The sequence below is a fragment of the Orbicella franksi genome, chromosome 3, assembly GCF_964199315.1.
Source record: "Orbicella franksi chromosome 3, jaOrbFran1.1, whole genome shotgun sequence".
NCBI classification, from domain to species: domain Eukaryota; kingdom Metazoa; phylum Cnidaria; class Anthozoa; order Scleractinia; family Merulinidae; genus Orbicella; species Orbicella franksi.
The window spans coordinates 31,720,630-31,743,016 of record NC_138147.1 but is presented as its reverse complement, the minus strand read 5'-3'; the positions used below and the strand labels follow the sequence as shown (position 1 = coordinate 31,743,016).

Below are 22,387 nucleotides of genomic sequence, written 5' to 3'. Positions count from 1 at the left end.
GAGATTGTTTTATTTAGATAGAGTAGACGGGTTTAAATTTCACAATGACATAGGATAATTAGTAAAGTGCTTTTTCAGTTTTAAAGTTGATGGTTCTAGATCGAATGACGATTAAAGCTGATTGATTCTATTCCGAAGAATAATCTTTTACAGTAGGAGGTTAACGCATTCCATGTTTAACATGCTTTTTTCCACCTAATTTCATTTAGAAATCACAACGGCACATCGTTGGTAAGAAAGAAACACGCGCAGAAAGGCGACCGTGCAAAGTATTTGAAAGCACGTTAATACGCAAAGGGTAGAACACGAGGCGTTTTCTTTGCGCGCCTCGGGCGCCTTTGTGTGTTCAGTTGTCACGCGGATTAGACAGTATTAGGCCTCGTCTACTTTTTCCAAAACGATGACATCACGACAATCACGTGATTTCCCTGCCTGAGTTTTTCTCAAACACAAATCCGAAATGATCTGTGATTGTTGCGTTTTCAAATTTTTTCTGGCGTAGTGTGGGAGGAAAACATTTAGCGCCGTTTTCAAATTTCTCCCGCTTAGTGTGTCCGTTTTCAAAATGTTTCCGTTCACACTAAAACGAAAACCCGGCGTTTTCAAAGTCCTTCGGTTTGAAGAGCGTTTTCGGAAAGCTCCGTTTTCGTGACGGATTACTCTGGACCGTAGGCCTAACCGTAGAAATAAAGCTGCGTTTTTAAATTTTTACGGCGTAGCGTGGACGGGGCCTGAAACAAAACGTTTCCTCAGTTGGCAGCTTGCTCATGCATATATTTCAGTTTGTTTAACGTTTGTTTTTTCCTTTAACCGCACCGTTGCTTCCTTGCCTTCAACCACGATTCCGCACTCTGTTTCCTGAATTTGACGCAGTCACGAGAATTACGGTCTCTCTTTACTCACTGGAAGTCAAAGAAGACAGTTTTTCCAGCAGGCCACCAAACTAGACCCAATCGCTAGCTATCCGCTAAAGTGATGTGAAAAGTAACGTTGTTCTGCGTACCGCTGACCAAAAGAATCGAGGGTTCAGCGATGGACAATGATAGCAATCTCAGTTGTTTTCTTTTGTTTCAAATAGCACTTGCTGCTTGGTGCTCGAAGACGGCAGCCAAGAGCATCTGAAGGGAAACAAACTACCAAGTCTTCAAATGACTGTTGGAGATCAAACATCAGGAATTCGCATGCCTTTCCCTGTGTTACACGGCCCAAACATAGCTTTCCAGCGCGAATGCTTTGAAAAATCTCCATACCGACTACCATACATTTTCCCATTTTTTTTTCCTGAGAATTGATTACTACATCAGGACGAGAAATTCTTGTCGATATGTTTTCTGCTCTTTTTGTACCTTGTACCAAAACTGAAAAAAGATAAAATACCATTTTGAATGACTTTTTCAGTTGTGCACGTTTATTTCAATTCGCCATGAAGTTATTACTTCGATTAATCTCGCCAACAGTGCAAAACTAAAATTGAAATCTAGGTTGAACGTTGACAATAAGGATATGTGTTTCTTACAGATCAGTTGGAGCGTGAATATACGGAGCCCTCTGCTTTGGAGTTAGTCCCTCCAACCTCGTAAACGTGAATACCATATTCAAAAGTTGAGATGGATATCTTGGGAGAGTCGCAAAACATATGGAATGATCTATAAGGCTGAGAAAAATAACTGTCCTTTCTTGAAATGACACATTCTCAGTCGAAAATGTAGTTGAATAATTTACGTTCCCTAAGTTTATGTCCCATATCTCTTTATAAGTTTCGACTTATAGTAAAGTTCAAAGCCAGGTTCCTTTTGTAAAATTTAACGAACTGCTGAACAAAATTCATAGATAGGCTACAATTACTGGCATAAAATTCTATGTCGTTTAGATTTCTCTTCCTCCTTTTTGTAAAATAAAAATTAAAAAATTGTGGTCAAAATTTGTCATTCGGGACAAATTAGTTCCAAGACCACAGATATTTGCATGTTGAATTGTTTATGTTTCTTTCTGCATTTTCTGCTGCATGTTTAATTACCAAAGTTTTCATAATCTTCGTGAACAAGAGCTGTCACTGCAAAATATTGACAGAAATTAAGTTCGAATGGTACCATGGCGTAAAGAAAGAAAATGATAAATTTTTGTTAGGGCTGTGGACTCTAAGACGAACAATATTCATGGCATCTTGAGCTATATGAATTTGCAAAAAAAAAAAAAAGAAAGAAAAAAGAAAAAAGAAAAAATTCACAATTCAGGTAAATACTCAAATTATGCCTCGAAACAAAAGGTATACGTTTTCTAAAAATAACTTTTAGAAAATTAAAACTAAAACACGCAAGCAGGTGGACAAAAGTCGCCCAAACACAGTTGGAATATCGAACACGTGACCAAGTGGCAACCTGCGCGCAAAATGCACATGCGCACTGTTCCCTCACGCAGCGTAACAACCCACCGGCCGAGTTTATTGGGCCATTTTGAGCAAAAAACAGGCTTTTACAAAAGCATATGGTGCCAAACGATCTCCCACAAAATTGTTGTGATTGCCAGGGTATAAAAGCCAGTGAAAAGCGCAGCATTTTCATACTTACAGGGCACTGGAGCTACTGTGATCAGGAAGGCAGTGCTCCCCGGGTACGGTCTCCACTGCACTTCACGGAGGCTGAACCCTGCGTGTTCCCCAGAATTTGGGTGCACGGTGTGCAATTTTTGTTAGTCGGGCAGACCTGCGTACGCGCTCGTTGGCCCTCCAATATGGGAGAAAAGCGAAGTCAAAATACAGTCGTTGAAGGCCTTCAAAGGCGCTTCTAAGTAGTAGTATAGCCATGAAAACAACGCGCTATGGCGAGACAATGAACGTTCTTTCGCAAGCATAACTGCATGATACTAAAGGCGAAAAAATAATCGAAATTAGTAATAATAAAAAAAAAAAACTAAGGGACTTGACCCAACTTAAGCAAAACAGGCCGCTTCACAGGTTCTGCTGGTTTATGAGCCTACAAACCGAGTGAGTAAGATAAAACCACCTAGCTTCGTTTTTCTACCCATATCATCAATATTGCGGAAAAATAGACGTTTAGAAGCTGAAGACGTATGTGACTTATCCGATAAGACTTCCTCCCTCGTCAATTGGTCTGCAGTTTAGGTATCATTATCAGGATTCTCGAAACTAGGTTGTTCAAGCAACATTTCGCGCTTTGCAGTTTATTTAATAGTCGTGCCGGGCTACATATTCTGTTGAACACGTTTTATAAAACATGCGGCACAGAATCCATATGAGCAAAATTTCAACGCCAGTTAAAGGTGCCCAATTTGCCTCAAACAAGTCACCATGCTCAATGAAGTGGCATCTTCTTCATTAAACATTAATAAGTATTCATATGCTAACGGTAAATAATCCTTCCGTTTTTGCTTGTTAAAATTAAACTCAAGTTAAAGGGAACTGTTAGCCAACACAAGCTAAGCCTTAAGAATAATGGCTTTTAATCCCCAAAATACGTTTTCATTTAACACTCCGAGGAGCACATTTATCTAGCTCAAACAGGTAATCTCGTAGCTTCCCGGTTGTTCTGTCCATCGATATTATTAACCACATTGACGTTTGTTGTTATTACGGCAAATTCGGACAACATTAAACCATAGCTAGTACGGACATCTCTACTGAGTAGTGTTTGAAACATTAAATGCAAGCAACGTACTTGATAGAGAGATAGCGAAAAAGAGAGAGAGAGAGAAAAAAAACACAATCGAATTTCGTTTTTTTAGGAAAAGGTGTTTCAACCTGGCGTTATGAGTTATCCTTTGTCTGTAGCTTACTTGTATGAATGTTTAAAGATCTCCTACTGTCGAAAAATAAAGACAAAGAATACGAATAAAAATAAATTCAGGACTCCCTTGTATCTTAAAGATCTCACGACACACGAAATATCTGTTTATATGTGCAGAACAACAAGCGATAGCAAGGAAAGAAGACCGGGTGTTTTCGGTTAAACCTCAAAATGAGCCTAATGCTAAAAAGCTGGTCGTTCTTCGGAAATTATTTCACGAAAGCGCACAGGTAACAGCTAGCTATTGAAATACACAAGTTTCAGATTTGTTAAACTTTAGTCTTACAGGAATACATCGTACGACTTCTGTGGGGATCAATTTTGTCTTAAAAATAAAGTCCTTCGTAATCTTCTCTGACCCGTTGCTATCAAAACAGAAGGAAAGCTTCATCAACTGACGGACAGCCCATACATGTTGGACGGGCCAATCAAATCGTTTGTTTTATGCACGCATAAAGCCTTATTTGGTGCTTCCAATATCCAATTACATGTGGGGTTTTAAAGATTCCAGCTACTCCGAAAACAGCCTTCACTATCATAGTCTACAGTTTCCAAAATGACGCACATTTTATTTTTCAAGTAACTAACTAAGATAAATTTCTGAATGCTTTTGATCCAGTTTATAACCATGAACGATAAACAGGGCGGTATTCTGTTAACGATTCATTCAAGGCGATCCATTTTATCAGTGATCATTATTTGAGCTCCTCATTTGCATATAAATTTCCAACGTTTAAACTTAGCTTGACAGATGCGAGGAATTGTTTATTAGAAGTCTTTTCCCTGTATATGGCAGAACATGTAGCAGAGCAGGTTGAAAATTAAACGATGCATTTCCCGATGAAAATGACAAGTTACAGACGTCTGTGTGGCAACAGAAGTATATAACGTCTGTGAAATGTTAAAATTTTAAAGTGAATCGTTTGTAGCAAATTTTGGACAGTTTCTTTTCAAACTTGGCGGAAAAAGTCAATTTTGCATGTTCTGTCTATTTATAATATCTGTTTTTAAATTGGGCGAAGTTCAAAATGCGAGACCTAAATAACGGCGTCAGCAAATGAAAGATGTAAAATGCAACTCGGTGACTTGACCCAGAGACTGGGGATTTTGATATCAACATACAATTTCTCCTTACTATGACCTTTATACAGATCATGTACTCTGCCTAGGAGAATTTTGATTACACATCTTCCTAAAGTACATATCAACTAAGTTTGTTAGTTATGAAGTTTTCAGAAGATGTAGGATATACCTATGATGTAGAAAGAAACTATCAAGAAACTTTCAAGGAAAGTCACATCCTTGAATAGATTACTCCCCGCATTCAGGCTAAAATTACAGCAGGTGCTGTCATTGTTAAAACTCTGCGATGCAAACTGTGAAATGAATTACTTCTTTAAATTAACATGATTTAATTAACACTGAAAAGATTGAAGTTGAAATTTGTTTTTCCCAGAGATCAACCAAACACTTTGAGTCCAGCTAATACATGGCATTCAAGTCAAAATTCAAACAGTGCACATCTCTTTGTTTCCTTTTTCCATTAATCATAACGAAAAAGAAATAGGAAATTACTATGTAGTGTTTTGCAAGACTCGTAGTGAGTGGAAATCATTAAAAATTTAGGCTTTAACAAGATTTTTGCCAAAACAGTTTTTAGTGACAAAACACCATTATTTCACAAAATTATCTGAATGACTTTGGTTCATCTTTATATAGATATTCTTAGTGATATAAACCCGAAACTTCAGTACTGAAAAAATCGACCCATCTTACGTATGAAGGCAAACATTACATGGTTTGTAGGTCTCAGCGATGAATCGTGGTTTCTCAGATCACTTGGCATTTCAAACTCACAAAACGTGACTGATGAACCGAACCCGTTGCTAATCCGCTTTTGAGAAAAGCAGGATTGAGAGGGGAATTCAAAGGAGTAAACTTAAATTGTACCAAAGTAAAGAGTGAAATGATAACAAAATTGCGATAAAATATGATATGCGGCAGTTACGGTGTTTCTTGTGTAGTGAAAATGCAAGATTAAAGTTTGCTGTTTTCCTTCTAGCATAACTTGTATAAAAAGCCATAGAATCCAGAAGCACTCTACAAAATACGTTGTTAGCTTACAGGTAAATAAGTGTTCGTTTCATGTTCATGAAGCCAGGCATCGACGAGAGAAATATAAATAAGTAAGATATCCATCGGTCTCCTGGGTGTGATTTCGAATTGAAGCTGACTTGAGATTTTTTCCAAGATGTTTTTACACCTCCTCGCCATAGAGACAATTGTAGCAATGCGATTGGCCAAAATGTTCCAACTGACGTCATAACCACGTGCTCTCAGTGACAACTGAAAAACAACCCTGCTATAACTCGGGCGATAAAGGAACCAGCACGCCCACACTGTTACGGATATCGCAATTATCACAATTTCTTCCAGGTCCCTCCATGAAATATCGAGATCAGTTATCTACCTGTAAGCTTATATTAGTCTTATTTAAATAGGATCGCGTGAAATCTGATATTTGCACCAAGAACCGCCATTGCACAAATAACAAATTGTATATTTAACTTTATTCCTGTTCGTAATTTTCTCACTTCGAATATTTCATAACTCTTAACCACTTTCGGAAACTTTGATAAAGCTTACAACCATGCTACAAAACCCTACTCTTCTCCTGAAATTGCATCTACGCTGAGAAGAAATTATTACCGCAAACGAAGTTAGCACCATATTTTAATTTTTAATTATTTGCTATAAACGAGGAAGTCGTCAATGCCATAAAATTGACAAAATTGATAAAATTTCTCGCAAAAAAGGCGCATAGTTTATCCCTCCAAATGTTTCCTTTTTTCCCAAAAAATAAAACGAACTTAGATGAAAAATATCTCACATTTCAGGCCTTCCGTAAAAAAATTGCGTTTAAATTATTCACAGTTAATTCAATATAATCGAATTTCAATTTTTGAAGACAATAGCCCGCCACCTGCAGAAGTAAAAACTTGTGCATCAAGGCGCTTACAAGCATAGCACGCAATTTCTGCCTCGAAGTTTACCTTTTTGGCGTTAGCTTTGACCTGTTTAGCATTTAAATTATTTACTTTTACATGTATTTTAGAAACATTGTTAGCGCAAATCAGCCCCCAGATAGCCATCAAATAAGCTGTAAAATACTGGCATCCCCAGAGAAAAGTAGTTGACGTTCCCGGTACACGATGTGAGTTAAAATGCGTTCTCGCTTTGCTTAGTTGCTGGTTATATGTTGATATTTGGGTCAGCAGTTTGCCAGGTTTTCTTCATGATTAAACATTCTACTTTTTGTAAGCAGACTCATGAACATAAGCCCGTCACCAAATTTTATCTTTTTTCTGATGGTTATGAATATATTTATCAACCAACAGATGTGTTCGTAAGACATCAGGTTTTATGTGAACTCGGCTTTGCCAAATCCTAATTCTAATGGCGTCTTTAAATTTTTGCTGAAACCTTTGACTGATTTCAGAATGAATTTCAAACAAGATAATTCTGTGAGACAAAGTGGACTTCAATATCAGATTATCAGTTCTCGAACAATTCAAAAATTTTGAAATTATGCAGTATTTACCCAGTTCCTCAGTATTTAAATGTAGTTTTAACATAAGATGGAATTCCACGACAATTCGCGGAACGAATAAAAGAGACTTTTATCCGGAACACAAGGCATGCATTTCCGTCATATCCAGTACTTACTTGCGTTTTCTATTAAAAACTCAGTGACCGTTTTGAACTCCAGCCATCTCGTTAAACCGTTTCAATTTAGCTCATAATCGAGGGAGAATCTGATAAGTTTAAAGCTTATCTCACAAATTGCCACGGAGTCTTAAATATTTCAATTTAGGAGTGAATCAAATTAATGTAAATTGATAGCAGCGTCAACGTCCGTGGAAATCTTTCATTGCTTCAACCTGCGTAAAATAATGCTTTCCTAAATTCTTCTTAGAGCTTTTAAACTTCTTAGCCACGGTTTTGAACGAAATAGATACAGATTCTTTTTTGATTTACAAAGGAAAGTGGCAGGCATTTACAAAATGCGTTCGTAAGTTCTGTTTACTTTTAGTCTAAAAAATTAAATTAACTTTTTGAGCTCACGCATGAACAATTTGATCGTGCATGTAATTGAGTTAAAGTTAAATGATGCATCTTCGGATCTGTAAATCTAATTTACCAATTTCCGTTAGCAAACAATCAAATGCATTATTACAGGTAAGGTTTTGACCCGCGTAACTTAGTTACAGGTTGACTTGAAAAACAAGGAAATTCAACCTTTTGGCGATCTATACCCCCTACTATGGAGGTCATTTCCGAGTAGAGAAAATGACAATTAGATAAATTTATTATTAGGCGTTGGCGTAAATGTATCCTAAGAGAAAAATAATGAAAATTAAAATACTTAATGTTCAGATGAGAGTCATAACGAGTTAAAGGCATCAATTTGCATCCCCTGCTGGTTTATAATTGGATGTAAGCATTGCCCTCCCGAATCAACAAAGGCTATTGATAATTACATGGCCTATAATGGAAATAGAACTGAAACGTAGACTCGGGTCTAAAACATTTTATTGGCCACACACAGCTTTGAGTGATTGTACACCGCATAGGTTGATGGTCATCCGGGGATATAAAAGCCGCGCTCTTTCCTCGCTGTTCTTCAAACTTACAGTGCACAGGAGACCCGTGATCAAGAAGGCGGGGCTCCCAAGGCGAGGTGGCGCATAGCACTCTGGGCCACTGACCCTTGCGTTCGCTCCAGGCCGAGTGAGTCGGGTGCAGAATTTTTGCTCGTAATCGGGGTTACATGCGAAGTCGCTTGTTAACCCCATCAAAAAAGGAAGAAAAACTTAAACACCAAATAGCTCTTATTGGCGAATACAACATTACATAAGTGTTCCAATAATATGGTTTCGATAACTTTAGCTGATGATATCTTAGTTTCTTTTAGCCTCAGTGTTTTGCCTTTTGTGCTCCAAGGTTGCTCAACATCTAATTTCTCTTCATGACATTAGATCATCGTCAAGGACATATGTGAGGAGAAGACAGATCATCATCAATATCTTCTGCCAGCAGATATTCTTTTGATTCTCAGAACGGATTGAATAAAGGGGAATTAGTATTTTTATCTCAGATTGTCTCTCAGTTAATGGTCAGAACTATCTGGTTTTGTTTCTTAACGTTTTCAAAATGTGAAGACTTGAAACCAAGTAGTTCTGACCATAGTTATATTTTCCGCTTCGAGTTACACTTAAAGTTGCATTCTATTACAGTAGCAGTGATCCAACTGAGACATATATAAAAGAATCAATTCCCGATATAAACGTTATTCCTTAGGTATGTTTAGATCACCCCTGTTTCCGAATCCTAGGAGGGTCTACAAACAGCGAATCTTGTGACGTGGATTTGATCACGTGGACAACCCAGGCGGGTTTTGATCACCGACGGAAACATCCACAAAACGCGCGTGTCAACATTATCTGCAGAAGAACTGGGAATCATGTCTAAAAATCACGTGAGAGGGATTTACCTGGGGATAGCGGCCCCTTGCCTTTCATACTTTCTAGATTTATATAAATACGATTATCTTAGCGTACTACATCCGTATGTACAAAGTTCTGGGAGTTGCAAGAGATGTACTCGTTTAAGATTGATTTACCCGAAACCAATCAAGACGTTCTGTGAACGCGATTTCTTTGAAAATTTGTTGATATCTCTGAGACGTTCGGTCCATTGCTTGAACTTGAATATTCTTAATCCGTTACCTCTATTTAGACATAAACTGAAGCAATTTTCTGAAGTTTTTTTATTCATCTACATTGCGTGATTTCCATAAAATGTTTATCTCCAGCTTCTCGACAATTGAAACTGTTCTAAGACAGTAAGTGAGCTTCAGTAGCGTATGGTGTGTATTATAATACGTTATTGTCTTCATGAAACAGATGGTGGTTCTAACACATTGAAGAAAATTCTAAATATTTATGAAATTTTATATTGAAAAATAATGCCTCACCAAAATATAGATATTTAGAAAAACCGTTAACTTTCACGAAAGCAATTCCTTTGTCAGTGCTCAAATTTTGTCCTTCATGCATTAGAAGGCGTGATGCCCTGGCTTAAAAAAACCGTTAACAAATTATGCAAAGGTACCCTAGAACCAATTTAACGTTTGAGTGGTATTAAATCTACACACGGATGATGTTTTAACTCACAACAAACGAATATTAGCTAGTAAAATTCTCTTTTTCATCTGAAATGATGATTTAGAAACGACCAAAACCAATTTTTACGGCCAGTGTAAAGAAAACTGACGGCTACAGATAATCACTCAGGGCCTGAAAACAGCTTTTTACTCTTTTCTACTGAGATTAATTTAAAGCTTACTATTTTGTGATTTTAAAAGTCTTCATGGACTTTTCCACGCTTATTTCTATTTTCTGACTATCTTTTTCCGTTGACTGGCTTTGATGAATTAAAAAAAAATACCGACAACGGTTTCTGTGAAAATGAGTAACTTGCAAAAGAGCTGTTGCTATTTTTACCATCAAATGCATCTAATGTGATAATCCTTTCTAAACAACTAACCAAAAGACTCAATTTGCTCCCAAACTGAGAAAAGAAAAAACTTTGTTTACTCTGATATTTAGAAACATTTTAGTGCCCGCTCAGGCGAATACTATCTGCAACAGTTGTGGTCTGAATAAATTAAATCAGTGATTGACAGGAATGTGATAATTAAAAATCATTTTGTGAAAATTTCGTAAACTATTACTAAGATTTTTTTTATTTCAGTGTGCCTCTGTTAACAAGTCCTGACTTGTATTCACTGTAAAACTGTGAATACAGTATGCTACCAACTGACTTATTCTTCATTCACAGAGTGATACAAGCAATGCAGTCGTAAACTTTACGAAAGAGAAATTTGTACAATATGCGAGTAGGTAGCTGTTTTTTGGAGGAAATTGAATAAAATGGTAACGGATATGCAGAGCACATAAGCATATGAACTGGCGACATATCACTTAATCATGCATTAAACGTACGGACTTAACATTTTGCAAGAAGTCGGTTTATCCACAGGAAGGCTCCTTCTTTCGATCAGTGTCTGGCATTATGTCACGCAATCTCAAGTTATTTCGCGTTTATAGAAGTTGTCCCTGAAGGTGTTAGCTCCTTAACTTTATTGGAAGCTTCTTTCTTGGCGTTGGAGGGCCAACGAGCGCGTACGCAGGTCTGCCCGACTAACAAAAATTGCACACCGTGCACCCAAATGCTGGGGAACACGCAGGATTCAACCTCCGTGGAGTGCAATGGAGGCCGAACCCAGGGAGCACTGCCTTCCTGATCACAGTGGCTCCAGTGCCCTGTAAGTATGAAAATGCTGCGCTTTTCACTGGCTTTTATACCCTGGCAATCACAACAATTTTGTGGGAGATCGTTTGGCACCATATGCTGTCCTCGGTTTACCATGAAATGTCAATGAAATGAGCCATTGAGCGTTTGCGCCGCAAACGAATGAACTGCGCACGTGTAATGGTTGTTCTTCATTGCCCCACCGTTATATGGTCACGTGACTGCTATGTAAAGTCAACTTCACTGTGTCTCAGCAACTGATTTATATTCTCTAAGACTCCTCGTCGTGGTTTACCAAGCGGAGATTAAAGAAACCAATGTTTCAAGAATTCAAGAGATTAAAGATGGATTGCACTATTCTCGAGAAATTTGCTTTGAACCACTGATTCTCTTCAGTCACCGGAGCAAACTGGTATTAACACCTTTGCTCTTGAGTTAGGTCTTAGGTCTCTTAGTTAAATGGACCAAACTGAAATTTCATTGAGATCAAGACTGACCATGAGTTCCTATTAGAAAATTGACACTGGAGTGTGATTTGTTCAATTTTGAGACATTCGTCCAGAAGTCAGTGTGTAGAACAACGATCAACCAACATATCATTATAACTGTAAAAGGAGCAAATCCTGCTGCACTGGAAGTGAGACCTTAGCAAATTGCGTTCTCGATTGCTTTTCTTTTAGTTCCTTCGTTACGCTGTAAGGGTATAATAATAACGTTTCTAATACATCCACCAGTACTATATCAAAACATATATTAGTGCCAAGTCCATCACAGATCTAACTTTGGTTTTTCTGTCGTTTTTGTTTTACAGCTCTAAAACTATACAGAACCACACAGAAGATGGTGGAACACAACTCATTAGCAAATATATAATTCTATAATGCTTTAGTTTTCCCCACTCTCTGCTTTACGTTATCTATAATATTGTTGAGAGAAAACCCATAATGATAGCCCTTCAACATAAACCACAAAGTTGAAAGTAAATAAGATAGGCTCAACACTCCAGGGATATGAAGAGCAAAGCTTGATTTACTTTGAGTTAGGTTGTAATGAATTTGTTCGGCTCTGATATAAAGACGTTTTACACAAATGCTGTTTGGAAATCGTTTGGACTGCGAATAAGTAACTTCTCGATAACAGATGGCATAGTGCTCCACGGTATAGCTACATTTAATTTTGTTCAACAGAATTAGTCCTGATTGAAAAAGCCCTTGCTGTGATTTGGCGCAAACTTTGCATGATATTCACACTTGTTGTCACTTAGTTCTTTGTTTAACTGAATCGCTGATATTTTAAACATCCTCAGCTGGATCCTGAACGGTGTAGTTGACACATTCATGATTTCTTCAAGTTTCCTCTCCTTTCATTCTAATTGCCAAAAGATGGACAAGAAAGCGGCTTTAATAAAGAAGAACTTCGATCAGATCCAAACAGACTAATTGATCGAGTGCAAACCTAGTCCAAATTAAAACTCATTCTGTGCATGGCTGAGAAGCAGACCTTGATTTCTAGCGAAATAGCACTGGCTCAGCTCTGAGAAAAAATGATGCAAGTAGAGAAAATTAAACGACCAACATGACTCTGAAGATCGGTTGTGACAATACGGATCACTAATGCTATCAGTTTCTCTCATCATAATATCCCTGCATAACTTAAGAAACATATGTACTCTGTGCACTTGAAGCTATTGTCCTCTAAACAAAACACCCTGCTGATCCAAATAACATGCGCAAGATAAAATGACTGTTCCTTCTAGAATTATGCATCTTTGTGATAGAACACAGGAAAGTTAGAAACGCTTTTCCTCAGTTGCAGTTCTCCATCAATCTTCTTTAATTGTAAAGTTTTGTCTTGCATATGAAAGGCTCTTTATTAGAAAGGTGCCGTAATAGGGAAAGTCTATTTTCGTACTTCATCGATGTCTTTTTTAACGCACCGGATGAAACAAAACGAAGCTGACTTTTGTTACAGAGCTTTCGTGGTTAGAAAAATGTTTTTTTTTTTTCAGTTTTCATAAAAAACTCTTTCGAAAAGTGAACAATAATGACCAGCTGAAAATTCATCATAAGGGTGTGAATAAATTTACCTTGAATTGATGTCCTGTTAATTTATCTCGTTCAACTTAATTTTGCTACATGGACACATGACGGAGAAATTTATTTTCGTTATAGTGAACTTTCAGGATAAAACTGCATATATCGGATAATCGGAACAACCAATCTTATTTCTGACGAAAGATGTTAAAATGAGTTTTAACCCCATTCTGACTTTTTAAACGTCCTGAAGAACAGGTAGCTATTTCATTACTCTCCTTCCAATTGTAAAACCTTCATCAAAATTTACAAGCCCAAAACGGCACACATGAGTCAAGGCAACTCAGCTTTCCCCTATATCAAGAATATGTAGTCATTTGTCGTTTTGTTTGTTTGCACTTTTCCTTGGTATTGTTACTGTGTTTTTTTCTATCATTTTTAAAGGGCCACAAGCGCGTACGCAGGTTAGCCCGACTAACAAAAATTTGACACCGCGCACCCACTCGCGTGGGAAACACGCGAAGCGAAGCTCTCTTTGTGCAACAAGAGCCTTGCCCCGGGAGCACTGCCTTCTTGATCACAGTGGCTCCAGTGCATTGTAAGTATGACAAGTCAAGAAGAAAAATGTGCTTATATACCTTTCGACTGCTCCATTTAATATGACATTTATTCACTGTTAAAAGATAACGATATTTAACGGGCCAATCCCTTTCTTGCGCTAGTTATTGACTTTGAACTTTGTATGCGTGCTGGCGCCATGCATGTTACTGACCATGTGGTGATAATTACCCGTTGCTTTGCTGGGAAATTAACTTCGCGTAAATTGAGGTTTTATCGAACAGATATTTTGACAGAAACGCTTTTTGAAATGCCAAGAAGAAGCTGGGCGTAATCCATGGCTCAGGAACAATAACAGCTATTTTCATTTTGAAAGGAAGAGATTAAAATAAGATGTTTTCATTTGTTGCTTTTGTTATAAACTTACAAGCAAATGGTAACGTATTTGGAGGACAATTCATCTCTCTGTCGTTTGAAATTTAAACAATCTTTATTCGTAAGAGAACTTCTTCCGATTCCAGATTTCACATTATATAGAATGCGCTTCTAATGACGTATTCTTTGAGTTAGTTTCTGTTTATAATACAAAATGAATTGAAAATCACCGTAAATAGGTTCAACTTCTTTCTCTTCAAGAACAATATCGCGAGGGGCAATGAGAAAATCAATAAATCACTCTTTTATGCCTTTGTTGTTTATCAAGTTTCAGCCTGAACCATTTTGATATCACCTTATGTTAACGATTCTAAAATGTAAGTACATACAGTAGTTTTATTAAAGAGTTATTCTGTATCATGTATCAACTTCACAAAAGGTAGACTTCACTGTGCATCGTCTGGGATCAAGTGAAACTCTTGTACCCTGATGTCAAGTTTTGCAGTGTTCGGGTCACATAACCATTATAACCTTTCTCTTTTTCGCTCGCGTCGCCAGTATCTCAATGCGCCATCTTCCCTGCTCACAACTGCGATTGGTATAACCACAACTTTAGCGCATCAATGAATAATTGTTATTCTGACATAAATAAGTTGTAAAACAATGAATGTATTTTCATAGAGACATTTAAGTGTGAGAAGCTAGAATGGCAGTTTTCGTCTCGAGCTCGTTCCCAGCGAGAAACCTGATGATTGCTGGGATTTTCTTTCGGACCGAGGAATTATATATTTAATATTACTTCCCTTAGTGCTAAAAAGATCGTCGTGGTGTCTTGATAAATGGCACAACAACCAATCAGAACACGACACAGATCTTTGTTGAGCTTCCCCGTCAAATCCCAATGACACAGTAGCCCCAGTGCGAGGCTCTGGGGAAGAACTACAGAGTTTGTGGGGTTTCTTCCCCAGAACCTAGTGCTGAGGTCTATTGTTTTTAGGTAGAATCTTAATGTAGCGAAATTGGTCTATTCCCAGCCTATTTTTGTCCAAATCCTAGTCCCAGTCCACTTCGGTTTGCTATCCCCAATTCCAGTGGTTCAAATCCCATTTTCTCAGTCAAAATTATAGGCAAATCCCAGGTTCCATTTTAGTCCCTCAGGTCCGTCTGTTCAAAAGCTTCGAGAAATTTAGTTTCTTTCTTTGAGTCACCAGCTCAGCAACAAATGTTTGTTGATATATTTTGCAAGTAATTGCCAACTTAGTACTATTAGTTTGAAACAAGCTTTTCCTCTCTGACGCTGTGGGAAAAGTATTGATTAATTATAATTATTAATTATTAGATAAGTAATCGTAGTTAGGTGTCCTCAATTAGTATACAATGTATGCTAGCGACTTCGACAAGTTAATAAAGTTCTTATCTTATCTTATCTTATCTTATCTTATTGATGAAAGTGGCCAAGTTCCTTCTTTTAGGAAGAAAAAGTTGTGCCGCCCATCTTTCAGTGATCTTTAACCATTCCATCAAGTTTCAAAGTCTACTCTGAAGCTTGTCCTTTCAGTTAGATGTAATTCCACCTCTAGCTAGGCTGATCCGATACGTTTCTTAGCAGTCATTCTGACTTATTTTATGTTAAACGAGGACTCATAGTCTGTTTCCACAGCCTTTCTCGAGCGTATTCCTGTCTGAAGTAATCTTCAATACGCCAGAAGATTCACCAAGGAAGAGCAGTAACACGGGCTTGCAAAGAGATTTAGAAAGGACAGCCACCTACAGAATCCACAGTAGAAGTTTCATTCAGTTAACTGCTTTGTTCCGCGAGATCTCGGCCAAAGGATGACTCAGACATGGCGGTCGGTCAGTTAGTCAGACAGTCAGTCAGTGAGACAGTGAGGTAGTCAGGCAATAAATCGGTCACTGGGATAGGCAGTCAGCCAGCCAGCCAGTCAGTCAGTCAGTCAGTCAGTTAGTCAGTTAGTCAGTAAATCAGTGAGACAGTGAGTTAGTCAGTCAATAAATTAGTCAGTAGGATAGACAGTCAACCAGCCAGCCAGCCAGCCAGTCAGTCAGTCAGTCAGTCAGTCATTAAGCCAGTCAGTCAATAGGTTGGTCAGTCAGATAGTCAGTCAGCCAAGAATAAATATACAATAAATATCTTTAGGTCCCAATGATACACTACAAAAGAAGCTTAATAAAATAATGGCCATTGATTTTAGCTCATCAGATTTGAATTAAGTTTTCAAGTCCTTTTTATAAAGTCTCTTTGTTTTGTCTTTCTTTTATGTGGCAGAACCCTCCGAGCAGGTGTGTTCGATCATAGGGGATGGGATGGGAGACCAGCCTAATTCCTAAGCAGTTTTTTTCGGGATATTAAAAGTGCCGGCTCTGTGATCGTGCAAGGATTATATGGTTATTTCAGGACGGAACAAAGCCAAGAACCTTGCACAGTTGTTCAAGGTCTTAGTTGATAGGCGAGACAATAATCCTACGACCCTACTCCAGTCATCTTCCTCCCGATCTCAACAGAAAGATGTTTTCATTTGCCAGAGCATAATAACAACAAATGAAAATCAGTAAGAATTACTAACTAAGCCGATTCCTTGCTGTCGAAATTGACCAAAATCGACAAGCTGAAGTCGTTACGCCAACATTTGAAACTTTGAAAGTAACAAGCGCTTGGTGCAGAATTAAATATGGCCTTCAACAATCTAAGTATTAATCTATTTGATACACACGACCAAACTTTCCGTTCTATTTCCTGGCAGAAAAATATATCTTTTGATGTTCGAATGGAGAATTTCATCATATATTCATGTATTTTTGATTCCGTTCACCTGTCTCCAGTCGATTTAAGGAAGATTTAGGGAATTGATCTAATCTACTTCACCGGAATACGACCGAACTGCGAAATGAACTATGCCAACGCACACGGTTACACTGACGTTCTTTAAATGCTTGTAGCTGCTTGTGAAGTAAAGCAATTATTGTGGTAAAAAAGCGTAACGTAAAGGGCAGCTTAACTCATCGCAAAACACAACAAATAAAGCCCTACTTTTTAATTATAATGACTAAGCTTTTTAACTATTTATACAGTGATTCATCGAAATCTTTTCTTCTATTTTGGTTCCGCAGACGTTCTGTCTTAACATTAAATTAACTTGAGTTCTGGCTAAAGAAGATGGCCATGCATTGTTTTAACGTGGGTCAAACGAAAACATTCCCTATCGAGCTTTTGAAAATACTGTGGGTCATTATTAGCCCTAGATATTTCTACTTCTAGCTGCTTCATTCATTCTCTCAAACACAAGTTAATTATTTAGTGAAAACAATCATAAGGAAGAAACCAGAGTAAATCCAATTATTGAAATCTCGAACTTATGGTTTGATTGAGATTGTACTTTACATGTGTGAGAAGTAAAGTGCCAACGGATGGAAAACTGAATTGAAAATGTCTAGCTTTTTCTTAGCTAGAGGAGTATGGCATCCCTGAATACTCGTTGAATTAACTTACTAAATTAGCACTCACCTATAGTTAACAAGCTCTCTGCAAGACTTCTTTCATCAGTCTCTTTCAGCTTTGTAAACTTCAAACAGCTGCCCTTGATGTTTGCGCGGGTTCGCAGCACTTTTGCGCGAATTGAGCCTTTGATTGGCTAATGTAATCGCAATAATGCGATTTTCCCGCCTTCCTCGGCAGCGCTCGCTACGTATAAAAGGCGGGAAGGTCGCGCGTTCCTTCATACTAACAATGCACTGGAGGAACTGTGATCAAGAAGGCAGTCCTCCCAGGGTGGGCCTTCTTTCTGCACTTTGAGAGGGCCCTACTCTGCGTGGAGCCCCAAAGAGGGTACACGGTGCATAATTTTTGTTAGTGGGTGAACCTGCGTTCGCGCTCGTTTGCCCTTCAATTCAAAACTAAAACTTACTCTTTCTTTCCTTCTTTTCAGTTCTTTACTCAATTTGCTCTCAGATCTTTTTCTTGCCTTCCTGTCTACAAATTAAGTTATGTGGCCCTATATTCTTAAGCACATAAACCTATTCTTTATCAAAGACCGATCCAGATCTTAAAATGTTCCCTCCGAGTCTGACCGGGCTAAACTTAATAAAGTTAAGTTCCTCTCTCTTAGAATCTTTTTTCTTGAGGTATATGAATTTCCAATGCACTAAATCTTCGAAGAGCGCGGTACGAAGTTGTTGTGTTTTTTTATTATTATTATTGCAATTTCATGGGCTGATAGAAACCGCCGCGAAATGATTTTTCTAAAACACTTGGTGTGGAGAGTGATTCAGTGATTTCTAAGCAAAAAATTCTTATTTAATCTAGATACTGAATGTTAATAGGGAGGACAAAACGTTTGTAAATGTTGCGAAGTCGTTTGCTGTGAAACTTCAAGTAAATTAACTTAAATACAGCTTGTATACTGCATTTGACTTCACACACTCAGAGGGACATGAGAAACTTTCGTAAAATAAACATTACACATGAAGCCATTGATGGTTTGGACCCATGCATTAGAGTTGCCTCTCTAATTAATGCACGTAGCTTTTGGAAGTAATCTCTTTGGTTAAATGCAAATGTCAGATCAGTGTTGTAGCCCTTGACTGCTTCATGATTAATGATGCATAAGTAACGTGTAGTTGCAGGCACTTCAACTTAATTTTACGAAAACTCACAGAGCTCAGTTCAAACTTCTTGACGGAATTATCTACCTGAAATACACATTTGATACTATGAAACGCTGAAAAAGAAATCCAAAAATTAGATTAAAAGTCCTCAGGAGCTGTTATATCACGGTGTTTTAGTCAAATTAAGAGAAAAACGCGATTCATTTTGTTGAAGCCGTGAATAAGATTTTTCAAAGGATTTTTTTTTAATAATTTTGTTATAAAAAACCTTTGAAACTGAACTTCTGCAAGTGAAATCCATCTTTAGCTCCATTTCTATGCAGCTTTTTACCTCAGTAAATAATTATTTCGACGTATTGTCGACGCTGTTTTGTTTTGCTCGTTTGGTGAACAGCCGAGCATCAAACGTGGTGAAATATACACGCCAATACAACGATAAACATTTTAATATCATCTCTCCAACGGGATTTTGTATAGATGCCAAAAACAAATATACTTGACTACTCATCCTGACAGAAGGAACATGTTATGAAAACCTCATAACATTTCGGGACATATAAAATGAATAATTAATGAAGCAAATTCAGCTGCTTGGCAGAGGACATTTTTAACAAAACTGAATCTTTCGATTCGCCTCAGCTTATTTTATCGCCGAATTTTCGAACAAAACAGGAAGATTAAACCATGATAAATTTATTCAAGATTTCGTAGAAAATTTGCAACTGTGTTTGTGTTTAGGACGGGCACAAAAAGAATGAAATTGGATAAAAAACGAAAAGTCTCGATATTTATACATTTTAAATTTTCACAACCCCACGCACGGCTTGTTTGTCTACCTACAAATATTTTTGTCCTCCAACTCTCTGTTCATGGCTCAGGGATGTTTCTCAACCTTTTACAGAAGAGGAAAAGATCGATTATCCACGGAAAAGCTAGCGTTTCTGCATTTCCTATAAAGGCATAACCTTCGCGCTAAAAAAAACAAACAAATTGAACCGTGTACACAAACAGAAGGAAGAGAAAAAATATGAGTTATATGCCTATATTACTGAGAAAAGTAGGTAGATTTTACAAGTAAGTACTAACAATTGCGCCTATTTACAGCCAAGATAGAACAGGACGCGAGCAAGAGTTAGAACTGAGGGGACAAAGGCAAGAGAGAAAATCATTTTAAAATTAAACAAGACAGGATTAGTCGTGCTACAGAGTTTCGTAAGCGTTTCACTTGCAAGTTTGTTGTAAACGATTAGATCAGTCGAGTGGAATTAAATCTGAAATCGAAATAAACAGTACAATAGTAACAATTGGAGTCGTTCTTCTCCTTCTTCGTGTCGCCTTCGGTTCGAGCGATTCTTCTTCTCTTAGTGTCATCAAAAGCCACTCCTAAAATAAAACCAGCAAGTCGCAGCCCCGCTGTGTATGTTTGACACTCGCCGCTGAGTTATTTCCATTTATAGCATTATAGATGTCACCGGTAACTCTCTTTTCATAATCTTCAAACTGATTGGTCAATTCCCGAATGGGAATTGACAGCCATTGTTACTGATGGTGAAAAAAGCTTCATGAAATTTTTATCAGCGTTTCTCTCTATCAACAGTTATTGTCATTTTCGTTAGCACTGACGCCACAAAAGAAGCCAAGAAAACACAGCTGTGTAAATTGTAGGAAAAATCCAATTGGCATCTCTTTTTACTTTAATTTTGTTTTTTGAATTATATTTTGGACCTCACAACGTAAAACCCATTTATCCTTGGCCTTGCAAAATGCCAGCAAAAATAATTCAGTATTTGTCAATGCACAGCTTTTTAAAAAAAGTCAGTTTAATGATTCCATACGCCCAATAACTTTTTCATACTGAATTTAAAGCGGAAAACAAATTTACATGTTTTGCATATGAATGGAATTTATTTGTAGACGCTTTGACAACCGGTCGAATGGAGAACTGCCAAATTTGTTTGAATCACGTTGTTTTAAATCTTGGTGAAAACAGCCTCCTAAAGCCTGAAAAATATTTCGAAACACTTTTTCTGGGATGAAAACACGTTATTCCGTGTTACTCTGCACGTTATTCCAAAAAACCTGGCTTAGGCATGCGCAGTGGTATGGTAGTGACAGGTGCGCGTATATTTTTGTACACCCAGGTATCCTGCTAGCTGACAATTGCCGCCTGCACTGCGCGGGCACCGAACGCCAATTAGACGCCAGAAAATTCAACTCAGAGAAGTTGACTTTGACATTGGGAGCTTTGAAAAATAAATGGCCTTCCGGGACACTTGACGCTTTTAATATTTAATACTGCCAAGAATATAATACATTTGTTGGTGAAATTGGCTCGTTACGAAAACCAGCTTTCTTGTTAAAAAAAACGAGAACGCATTTGTTAAAGAGACTGAAAAATTCTTGTGGATAAAAAGTTTTTTTGAATACAGTGAATGGTCAGTGCCGTGTATTGTTAGTTTTCGCTTTTAAGTTAAGGGATTATACAAGAAGTACTTAGAGATTTAAAGGCGCTTGACAACTTCAATACTATTGTCTGCAAACGTAAAATATTGGGGGTTTTTCAAAAGGAAGTCTAGTAATGGCTTTCCTTAACATGTCACTCGGAGACACTTGGGTTATTGTGAGCTCGCACGTCTGTCGTTAATGAAAGCAATTTTCACGAAACGATGATTTGAATAAGGCTAGAAAAATAAATGGGTTTCAATTTTACAGCGGAACAGTAAAATAGATGCACGACTTAAAAACCTTTTTTCTGATCATTTTTCTTTGACTTCAAAGAACTTTTGGCATTTCATCATTCATAGCGGAAATCGCACATAGTTTCACTGCTAGCAAGACATTATTGTTGAACCAGTAATTTCTATTGGCAAGAACTTTGGGATTTATTAACCATTCCGTGCATAAATTTGCTATAGATTCACTGCTACTACTCACTAATGTCGAACCACAAATTTCTTCACTCTCACGATAACAACAAGAAACTGTTTTCATTCCTCTTTTCGGCGTTCAAGAAAAATTCCAGCGTAAACCCAACTGAAACAGAAACATATTAATTAGCATGAAAAAGAAGGGATATTTTTAGTCATGCATCGTGTACTGATCAATTTATCCAGACATGGTTTTCGATTTGTGTTTTTTGTATTTTATTCTCAAAATAAAACGTGTGAAGTAGAATGTAAGCAAAACAAACACTACACTTAAGGTTGGCCAGAATTTAACATTTCACCTAAAAACCTTGTTAGTATAGAACAGACAGTTCACTTAATGCGTTGAAATAATAGTTATAAAAATTACGATGAATAAACGACAAAAGAAAAGCGACAACCAAAGTTATAAATATTGTCATATGTATTGAATATTAATTATGTGCAGTTCTCACTTTTTAATAAAGGTATCGCCATATGTACTCTTCTAACACGTCACCATACAATATCTTACAATAAAAGTTGAGAGAATGTGACTTTGCGTCAGAACGTACGGTGCCCCCTTAAATCCTATTTACAACCCTTACAACCTGCATAGAAAAATTAAATTCGTCAAGATTCAACAAAAACTTTCCTTTTTCTTTTCCAGCGGGAACTTGACTTAAAGTGGTTTTGAAGACTTCCAGATCTATGT

The 22,387-nt window shown here is 37.5% G+C and overlaps 5 non-coding genes across 5 annotated transcripts; 3 read left to right on the top strand and 2 right to left on the bottom strand.

The window, feature by feature from the left end:
• Positions 1–2,559: 2,559 nt before the first annotated feature.
• Positions 2,560–2,726, top strand: LOC145483182 (U1 spliceosomal RNA). Its single transcript, XR_014048882.1, has one exon. It is a non-coding gene; the product is annotated as a U1 spliceosomal RNA (small nuclear RNA).
• A 5,763-nt stretch (positions 2,727–8,489) lies between these two features.
• LOC145483185 (U1 spliceosomal RNA) lies at positions 8,490–8,659 on the top strand. Its single transcript, XR_014048885.1, has one exon. It is a non-coding gene; the product is annotated as a U1 spliceosomal RNA (small nuclear RNA).
• A 2,375-nt stretch (positions 8,660–11,034) lies between these two features.
• LOC145483183 (U1 spliceosomal RNA) lies at positions 11,035–11,201 on the bottom strand. Its single transcript, XR_014048883.1, has one exon. It is a non-coding gene; the product is annotated as a U1 spliceosomal RNA (small nuclear RNA).
• A 2,453-nt stretch (positions 11,202–13,654) lies between these two features.
• Positions 13,655–13,819, bottom strand: LOC145483184 (U1 spliceosomal RNA). The gene has a single exon (XR_014048884.1). It is a non-coding gene; the product is annotated as a U1 spliceosomal RNA (small nuclear RNA).
• Positions 13,820–17,882: 4,063 nt separating this feature from the next.
• On the top strand, positions 17,883–18,047 carry LOC145483201 (U1 spliceosomal RNA). Its single transcript, XR_014048899.1, has one exon. It is a non-coding gene; the product is annotated as a U1 spliceosomal RNA (small nuclear RNA).
• Positions 18,048–22,387: the final 4,340 nt, after the last annotated feature.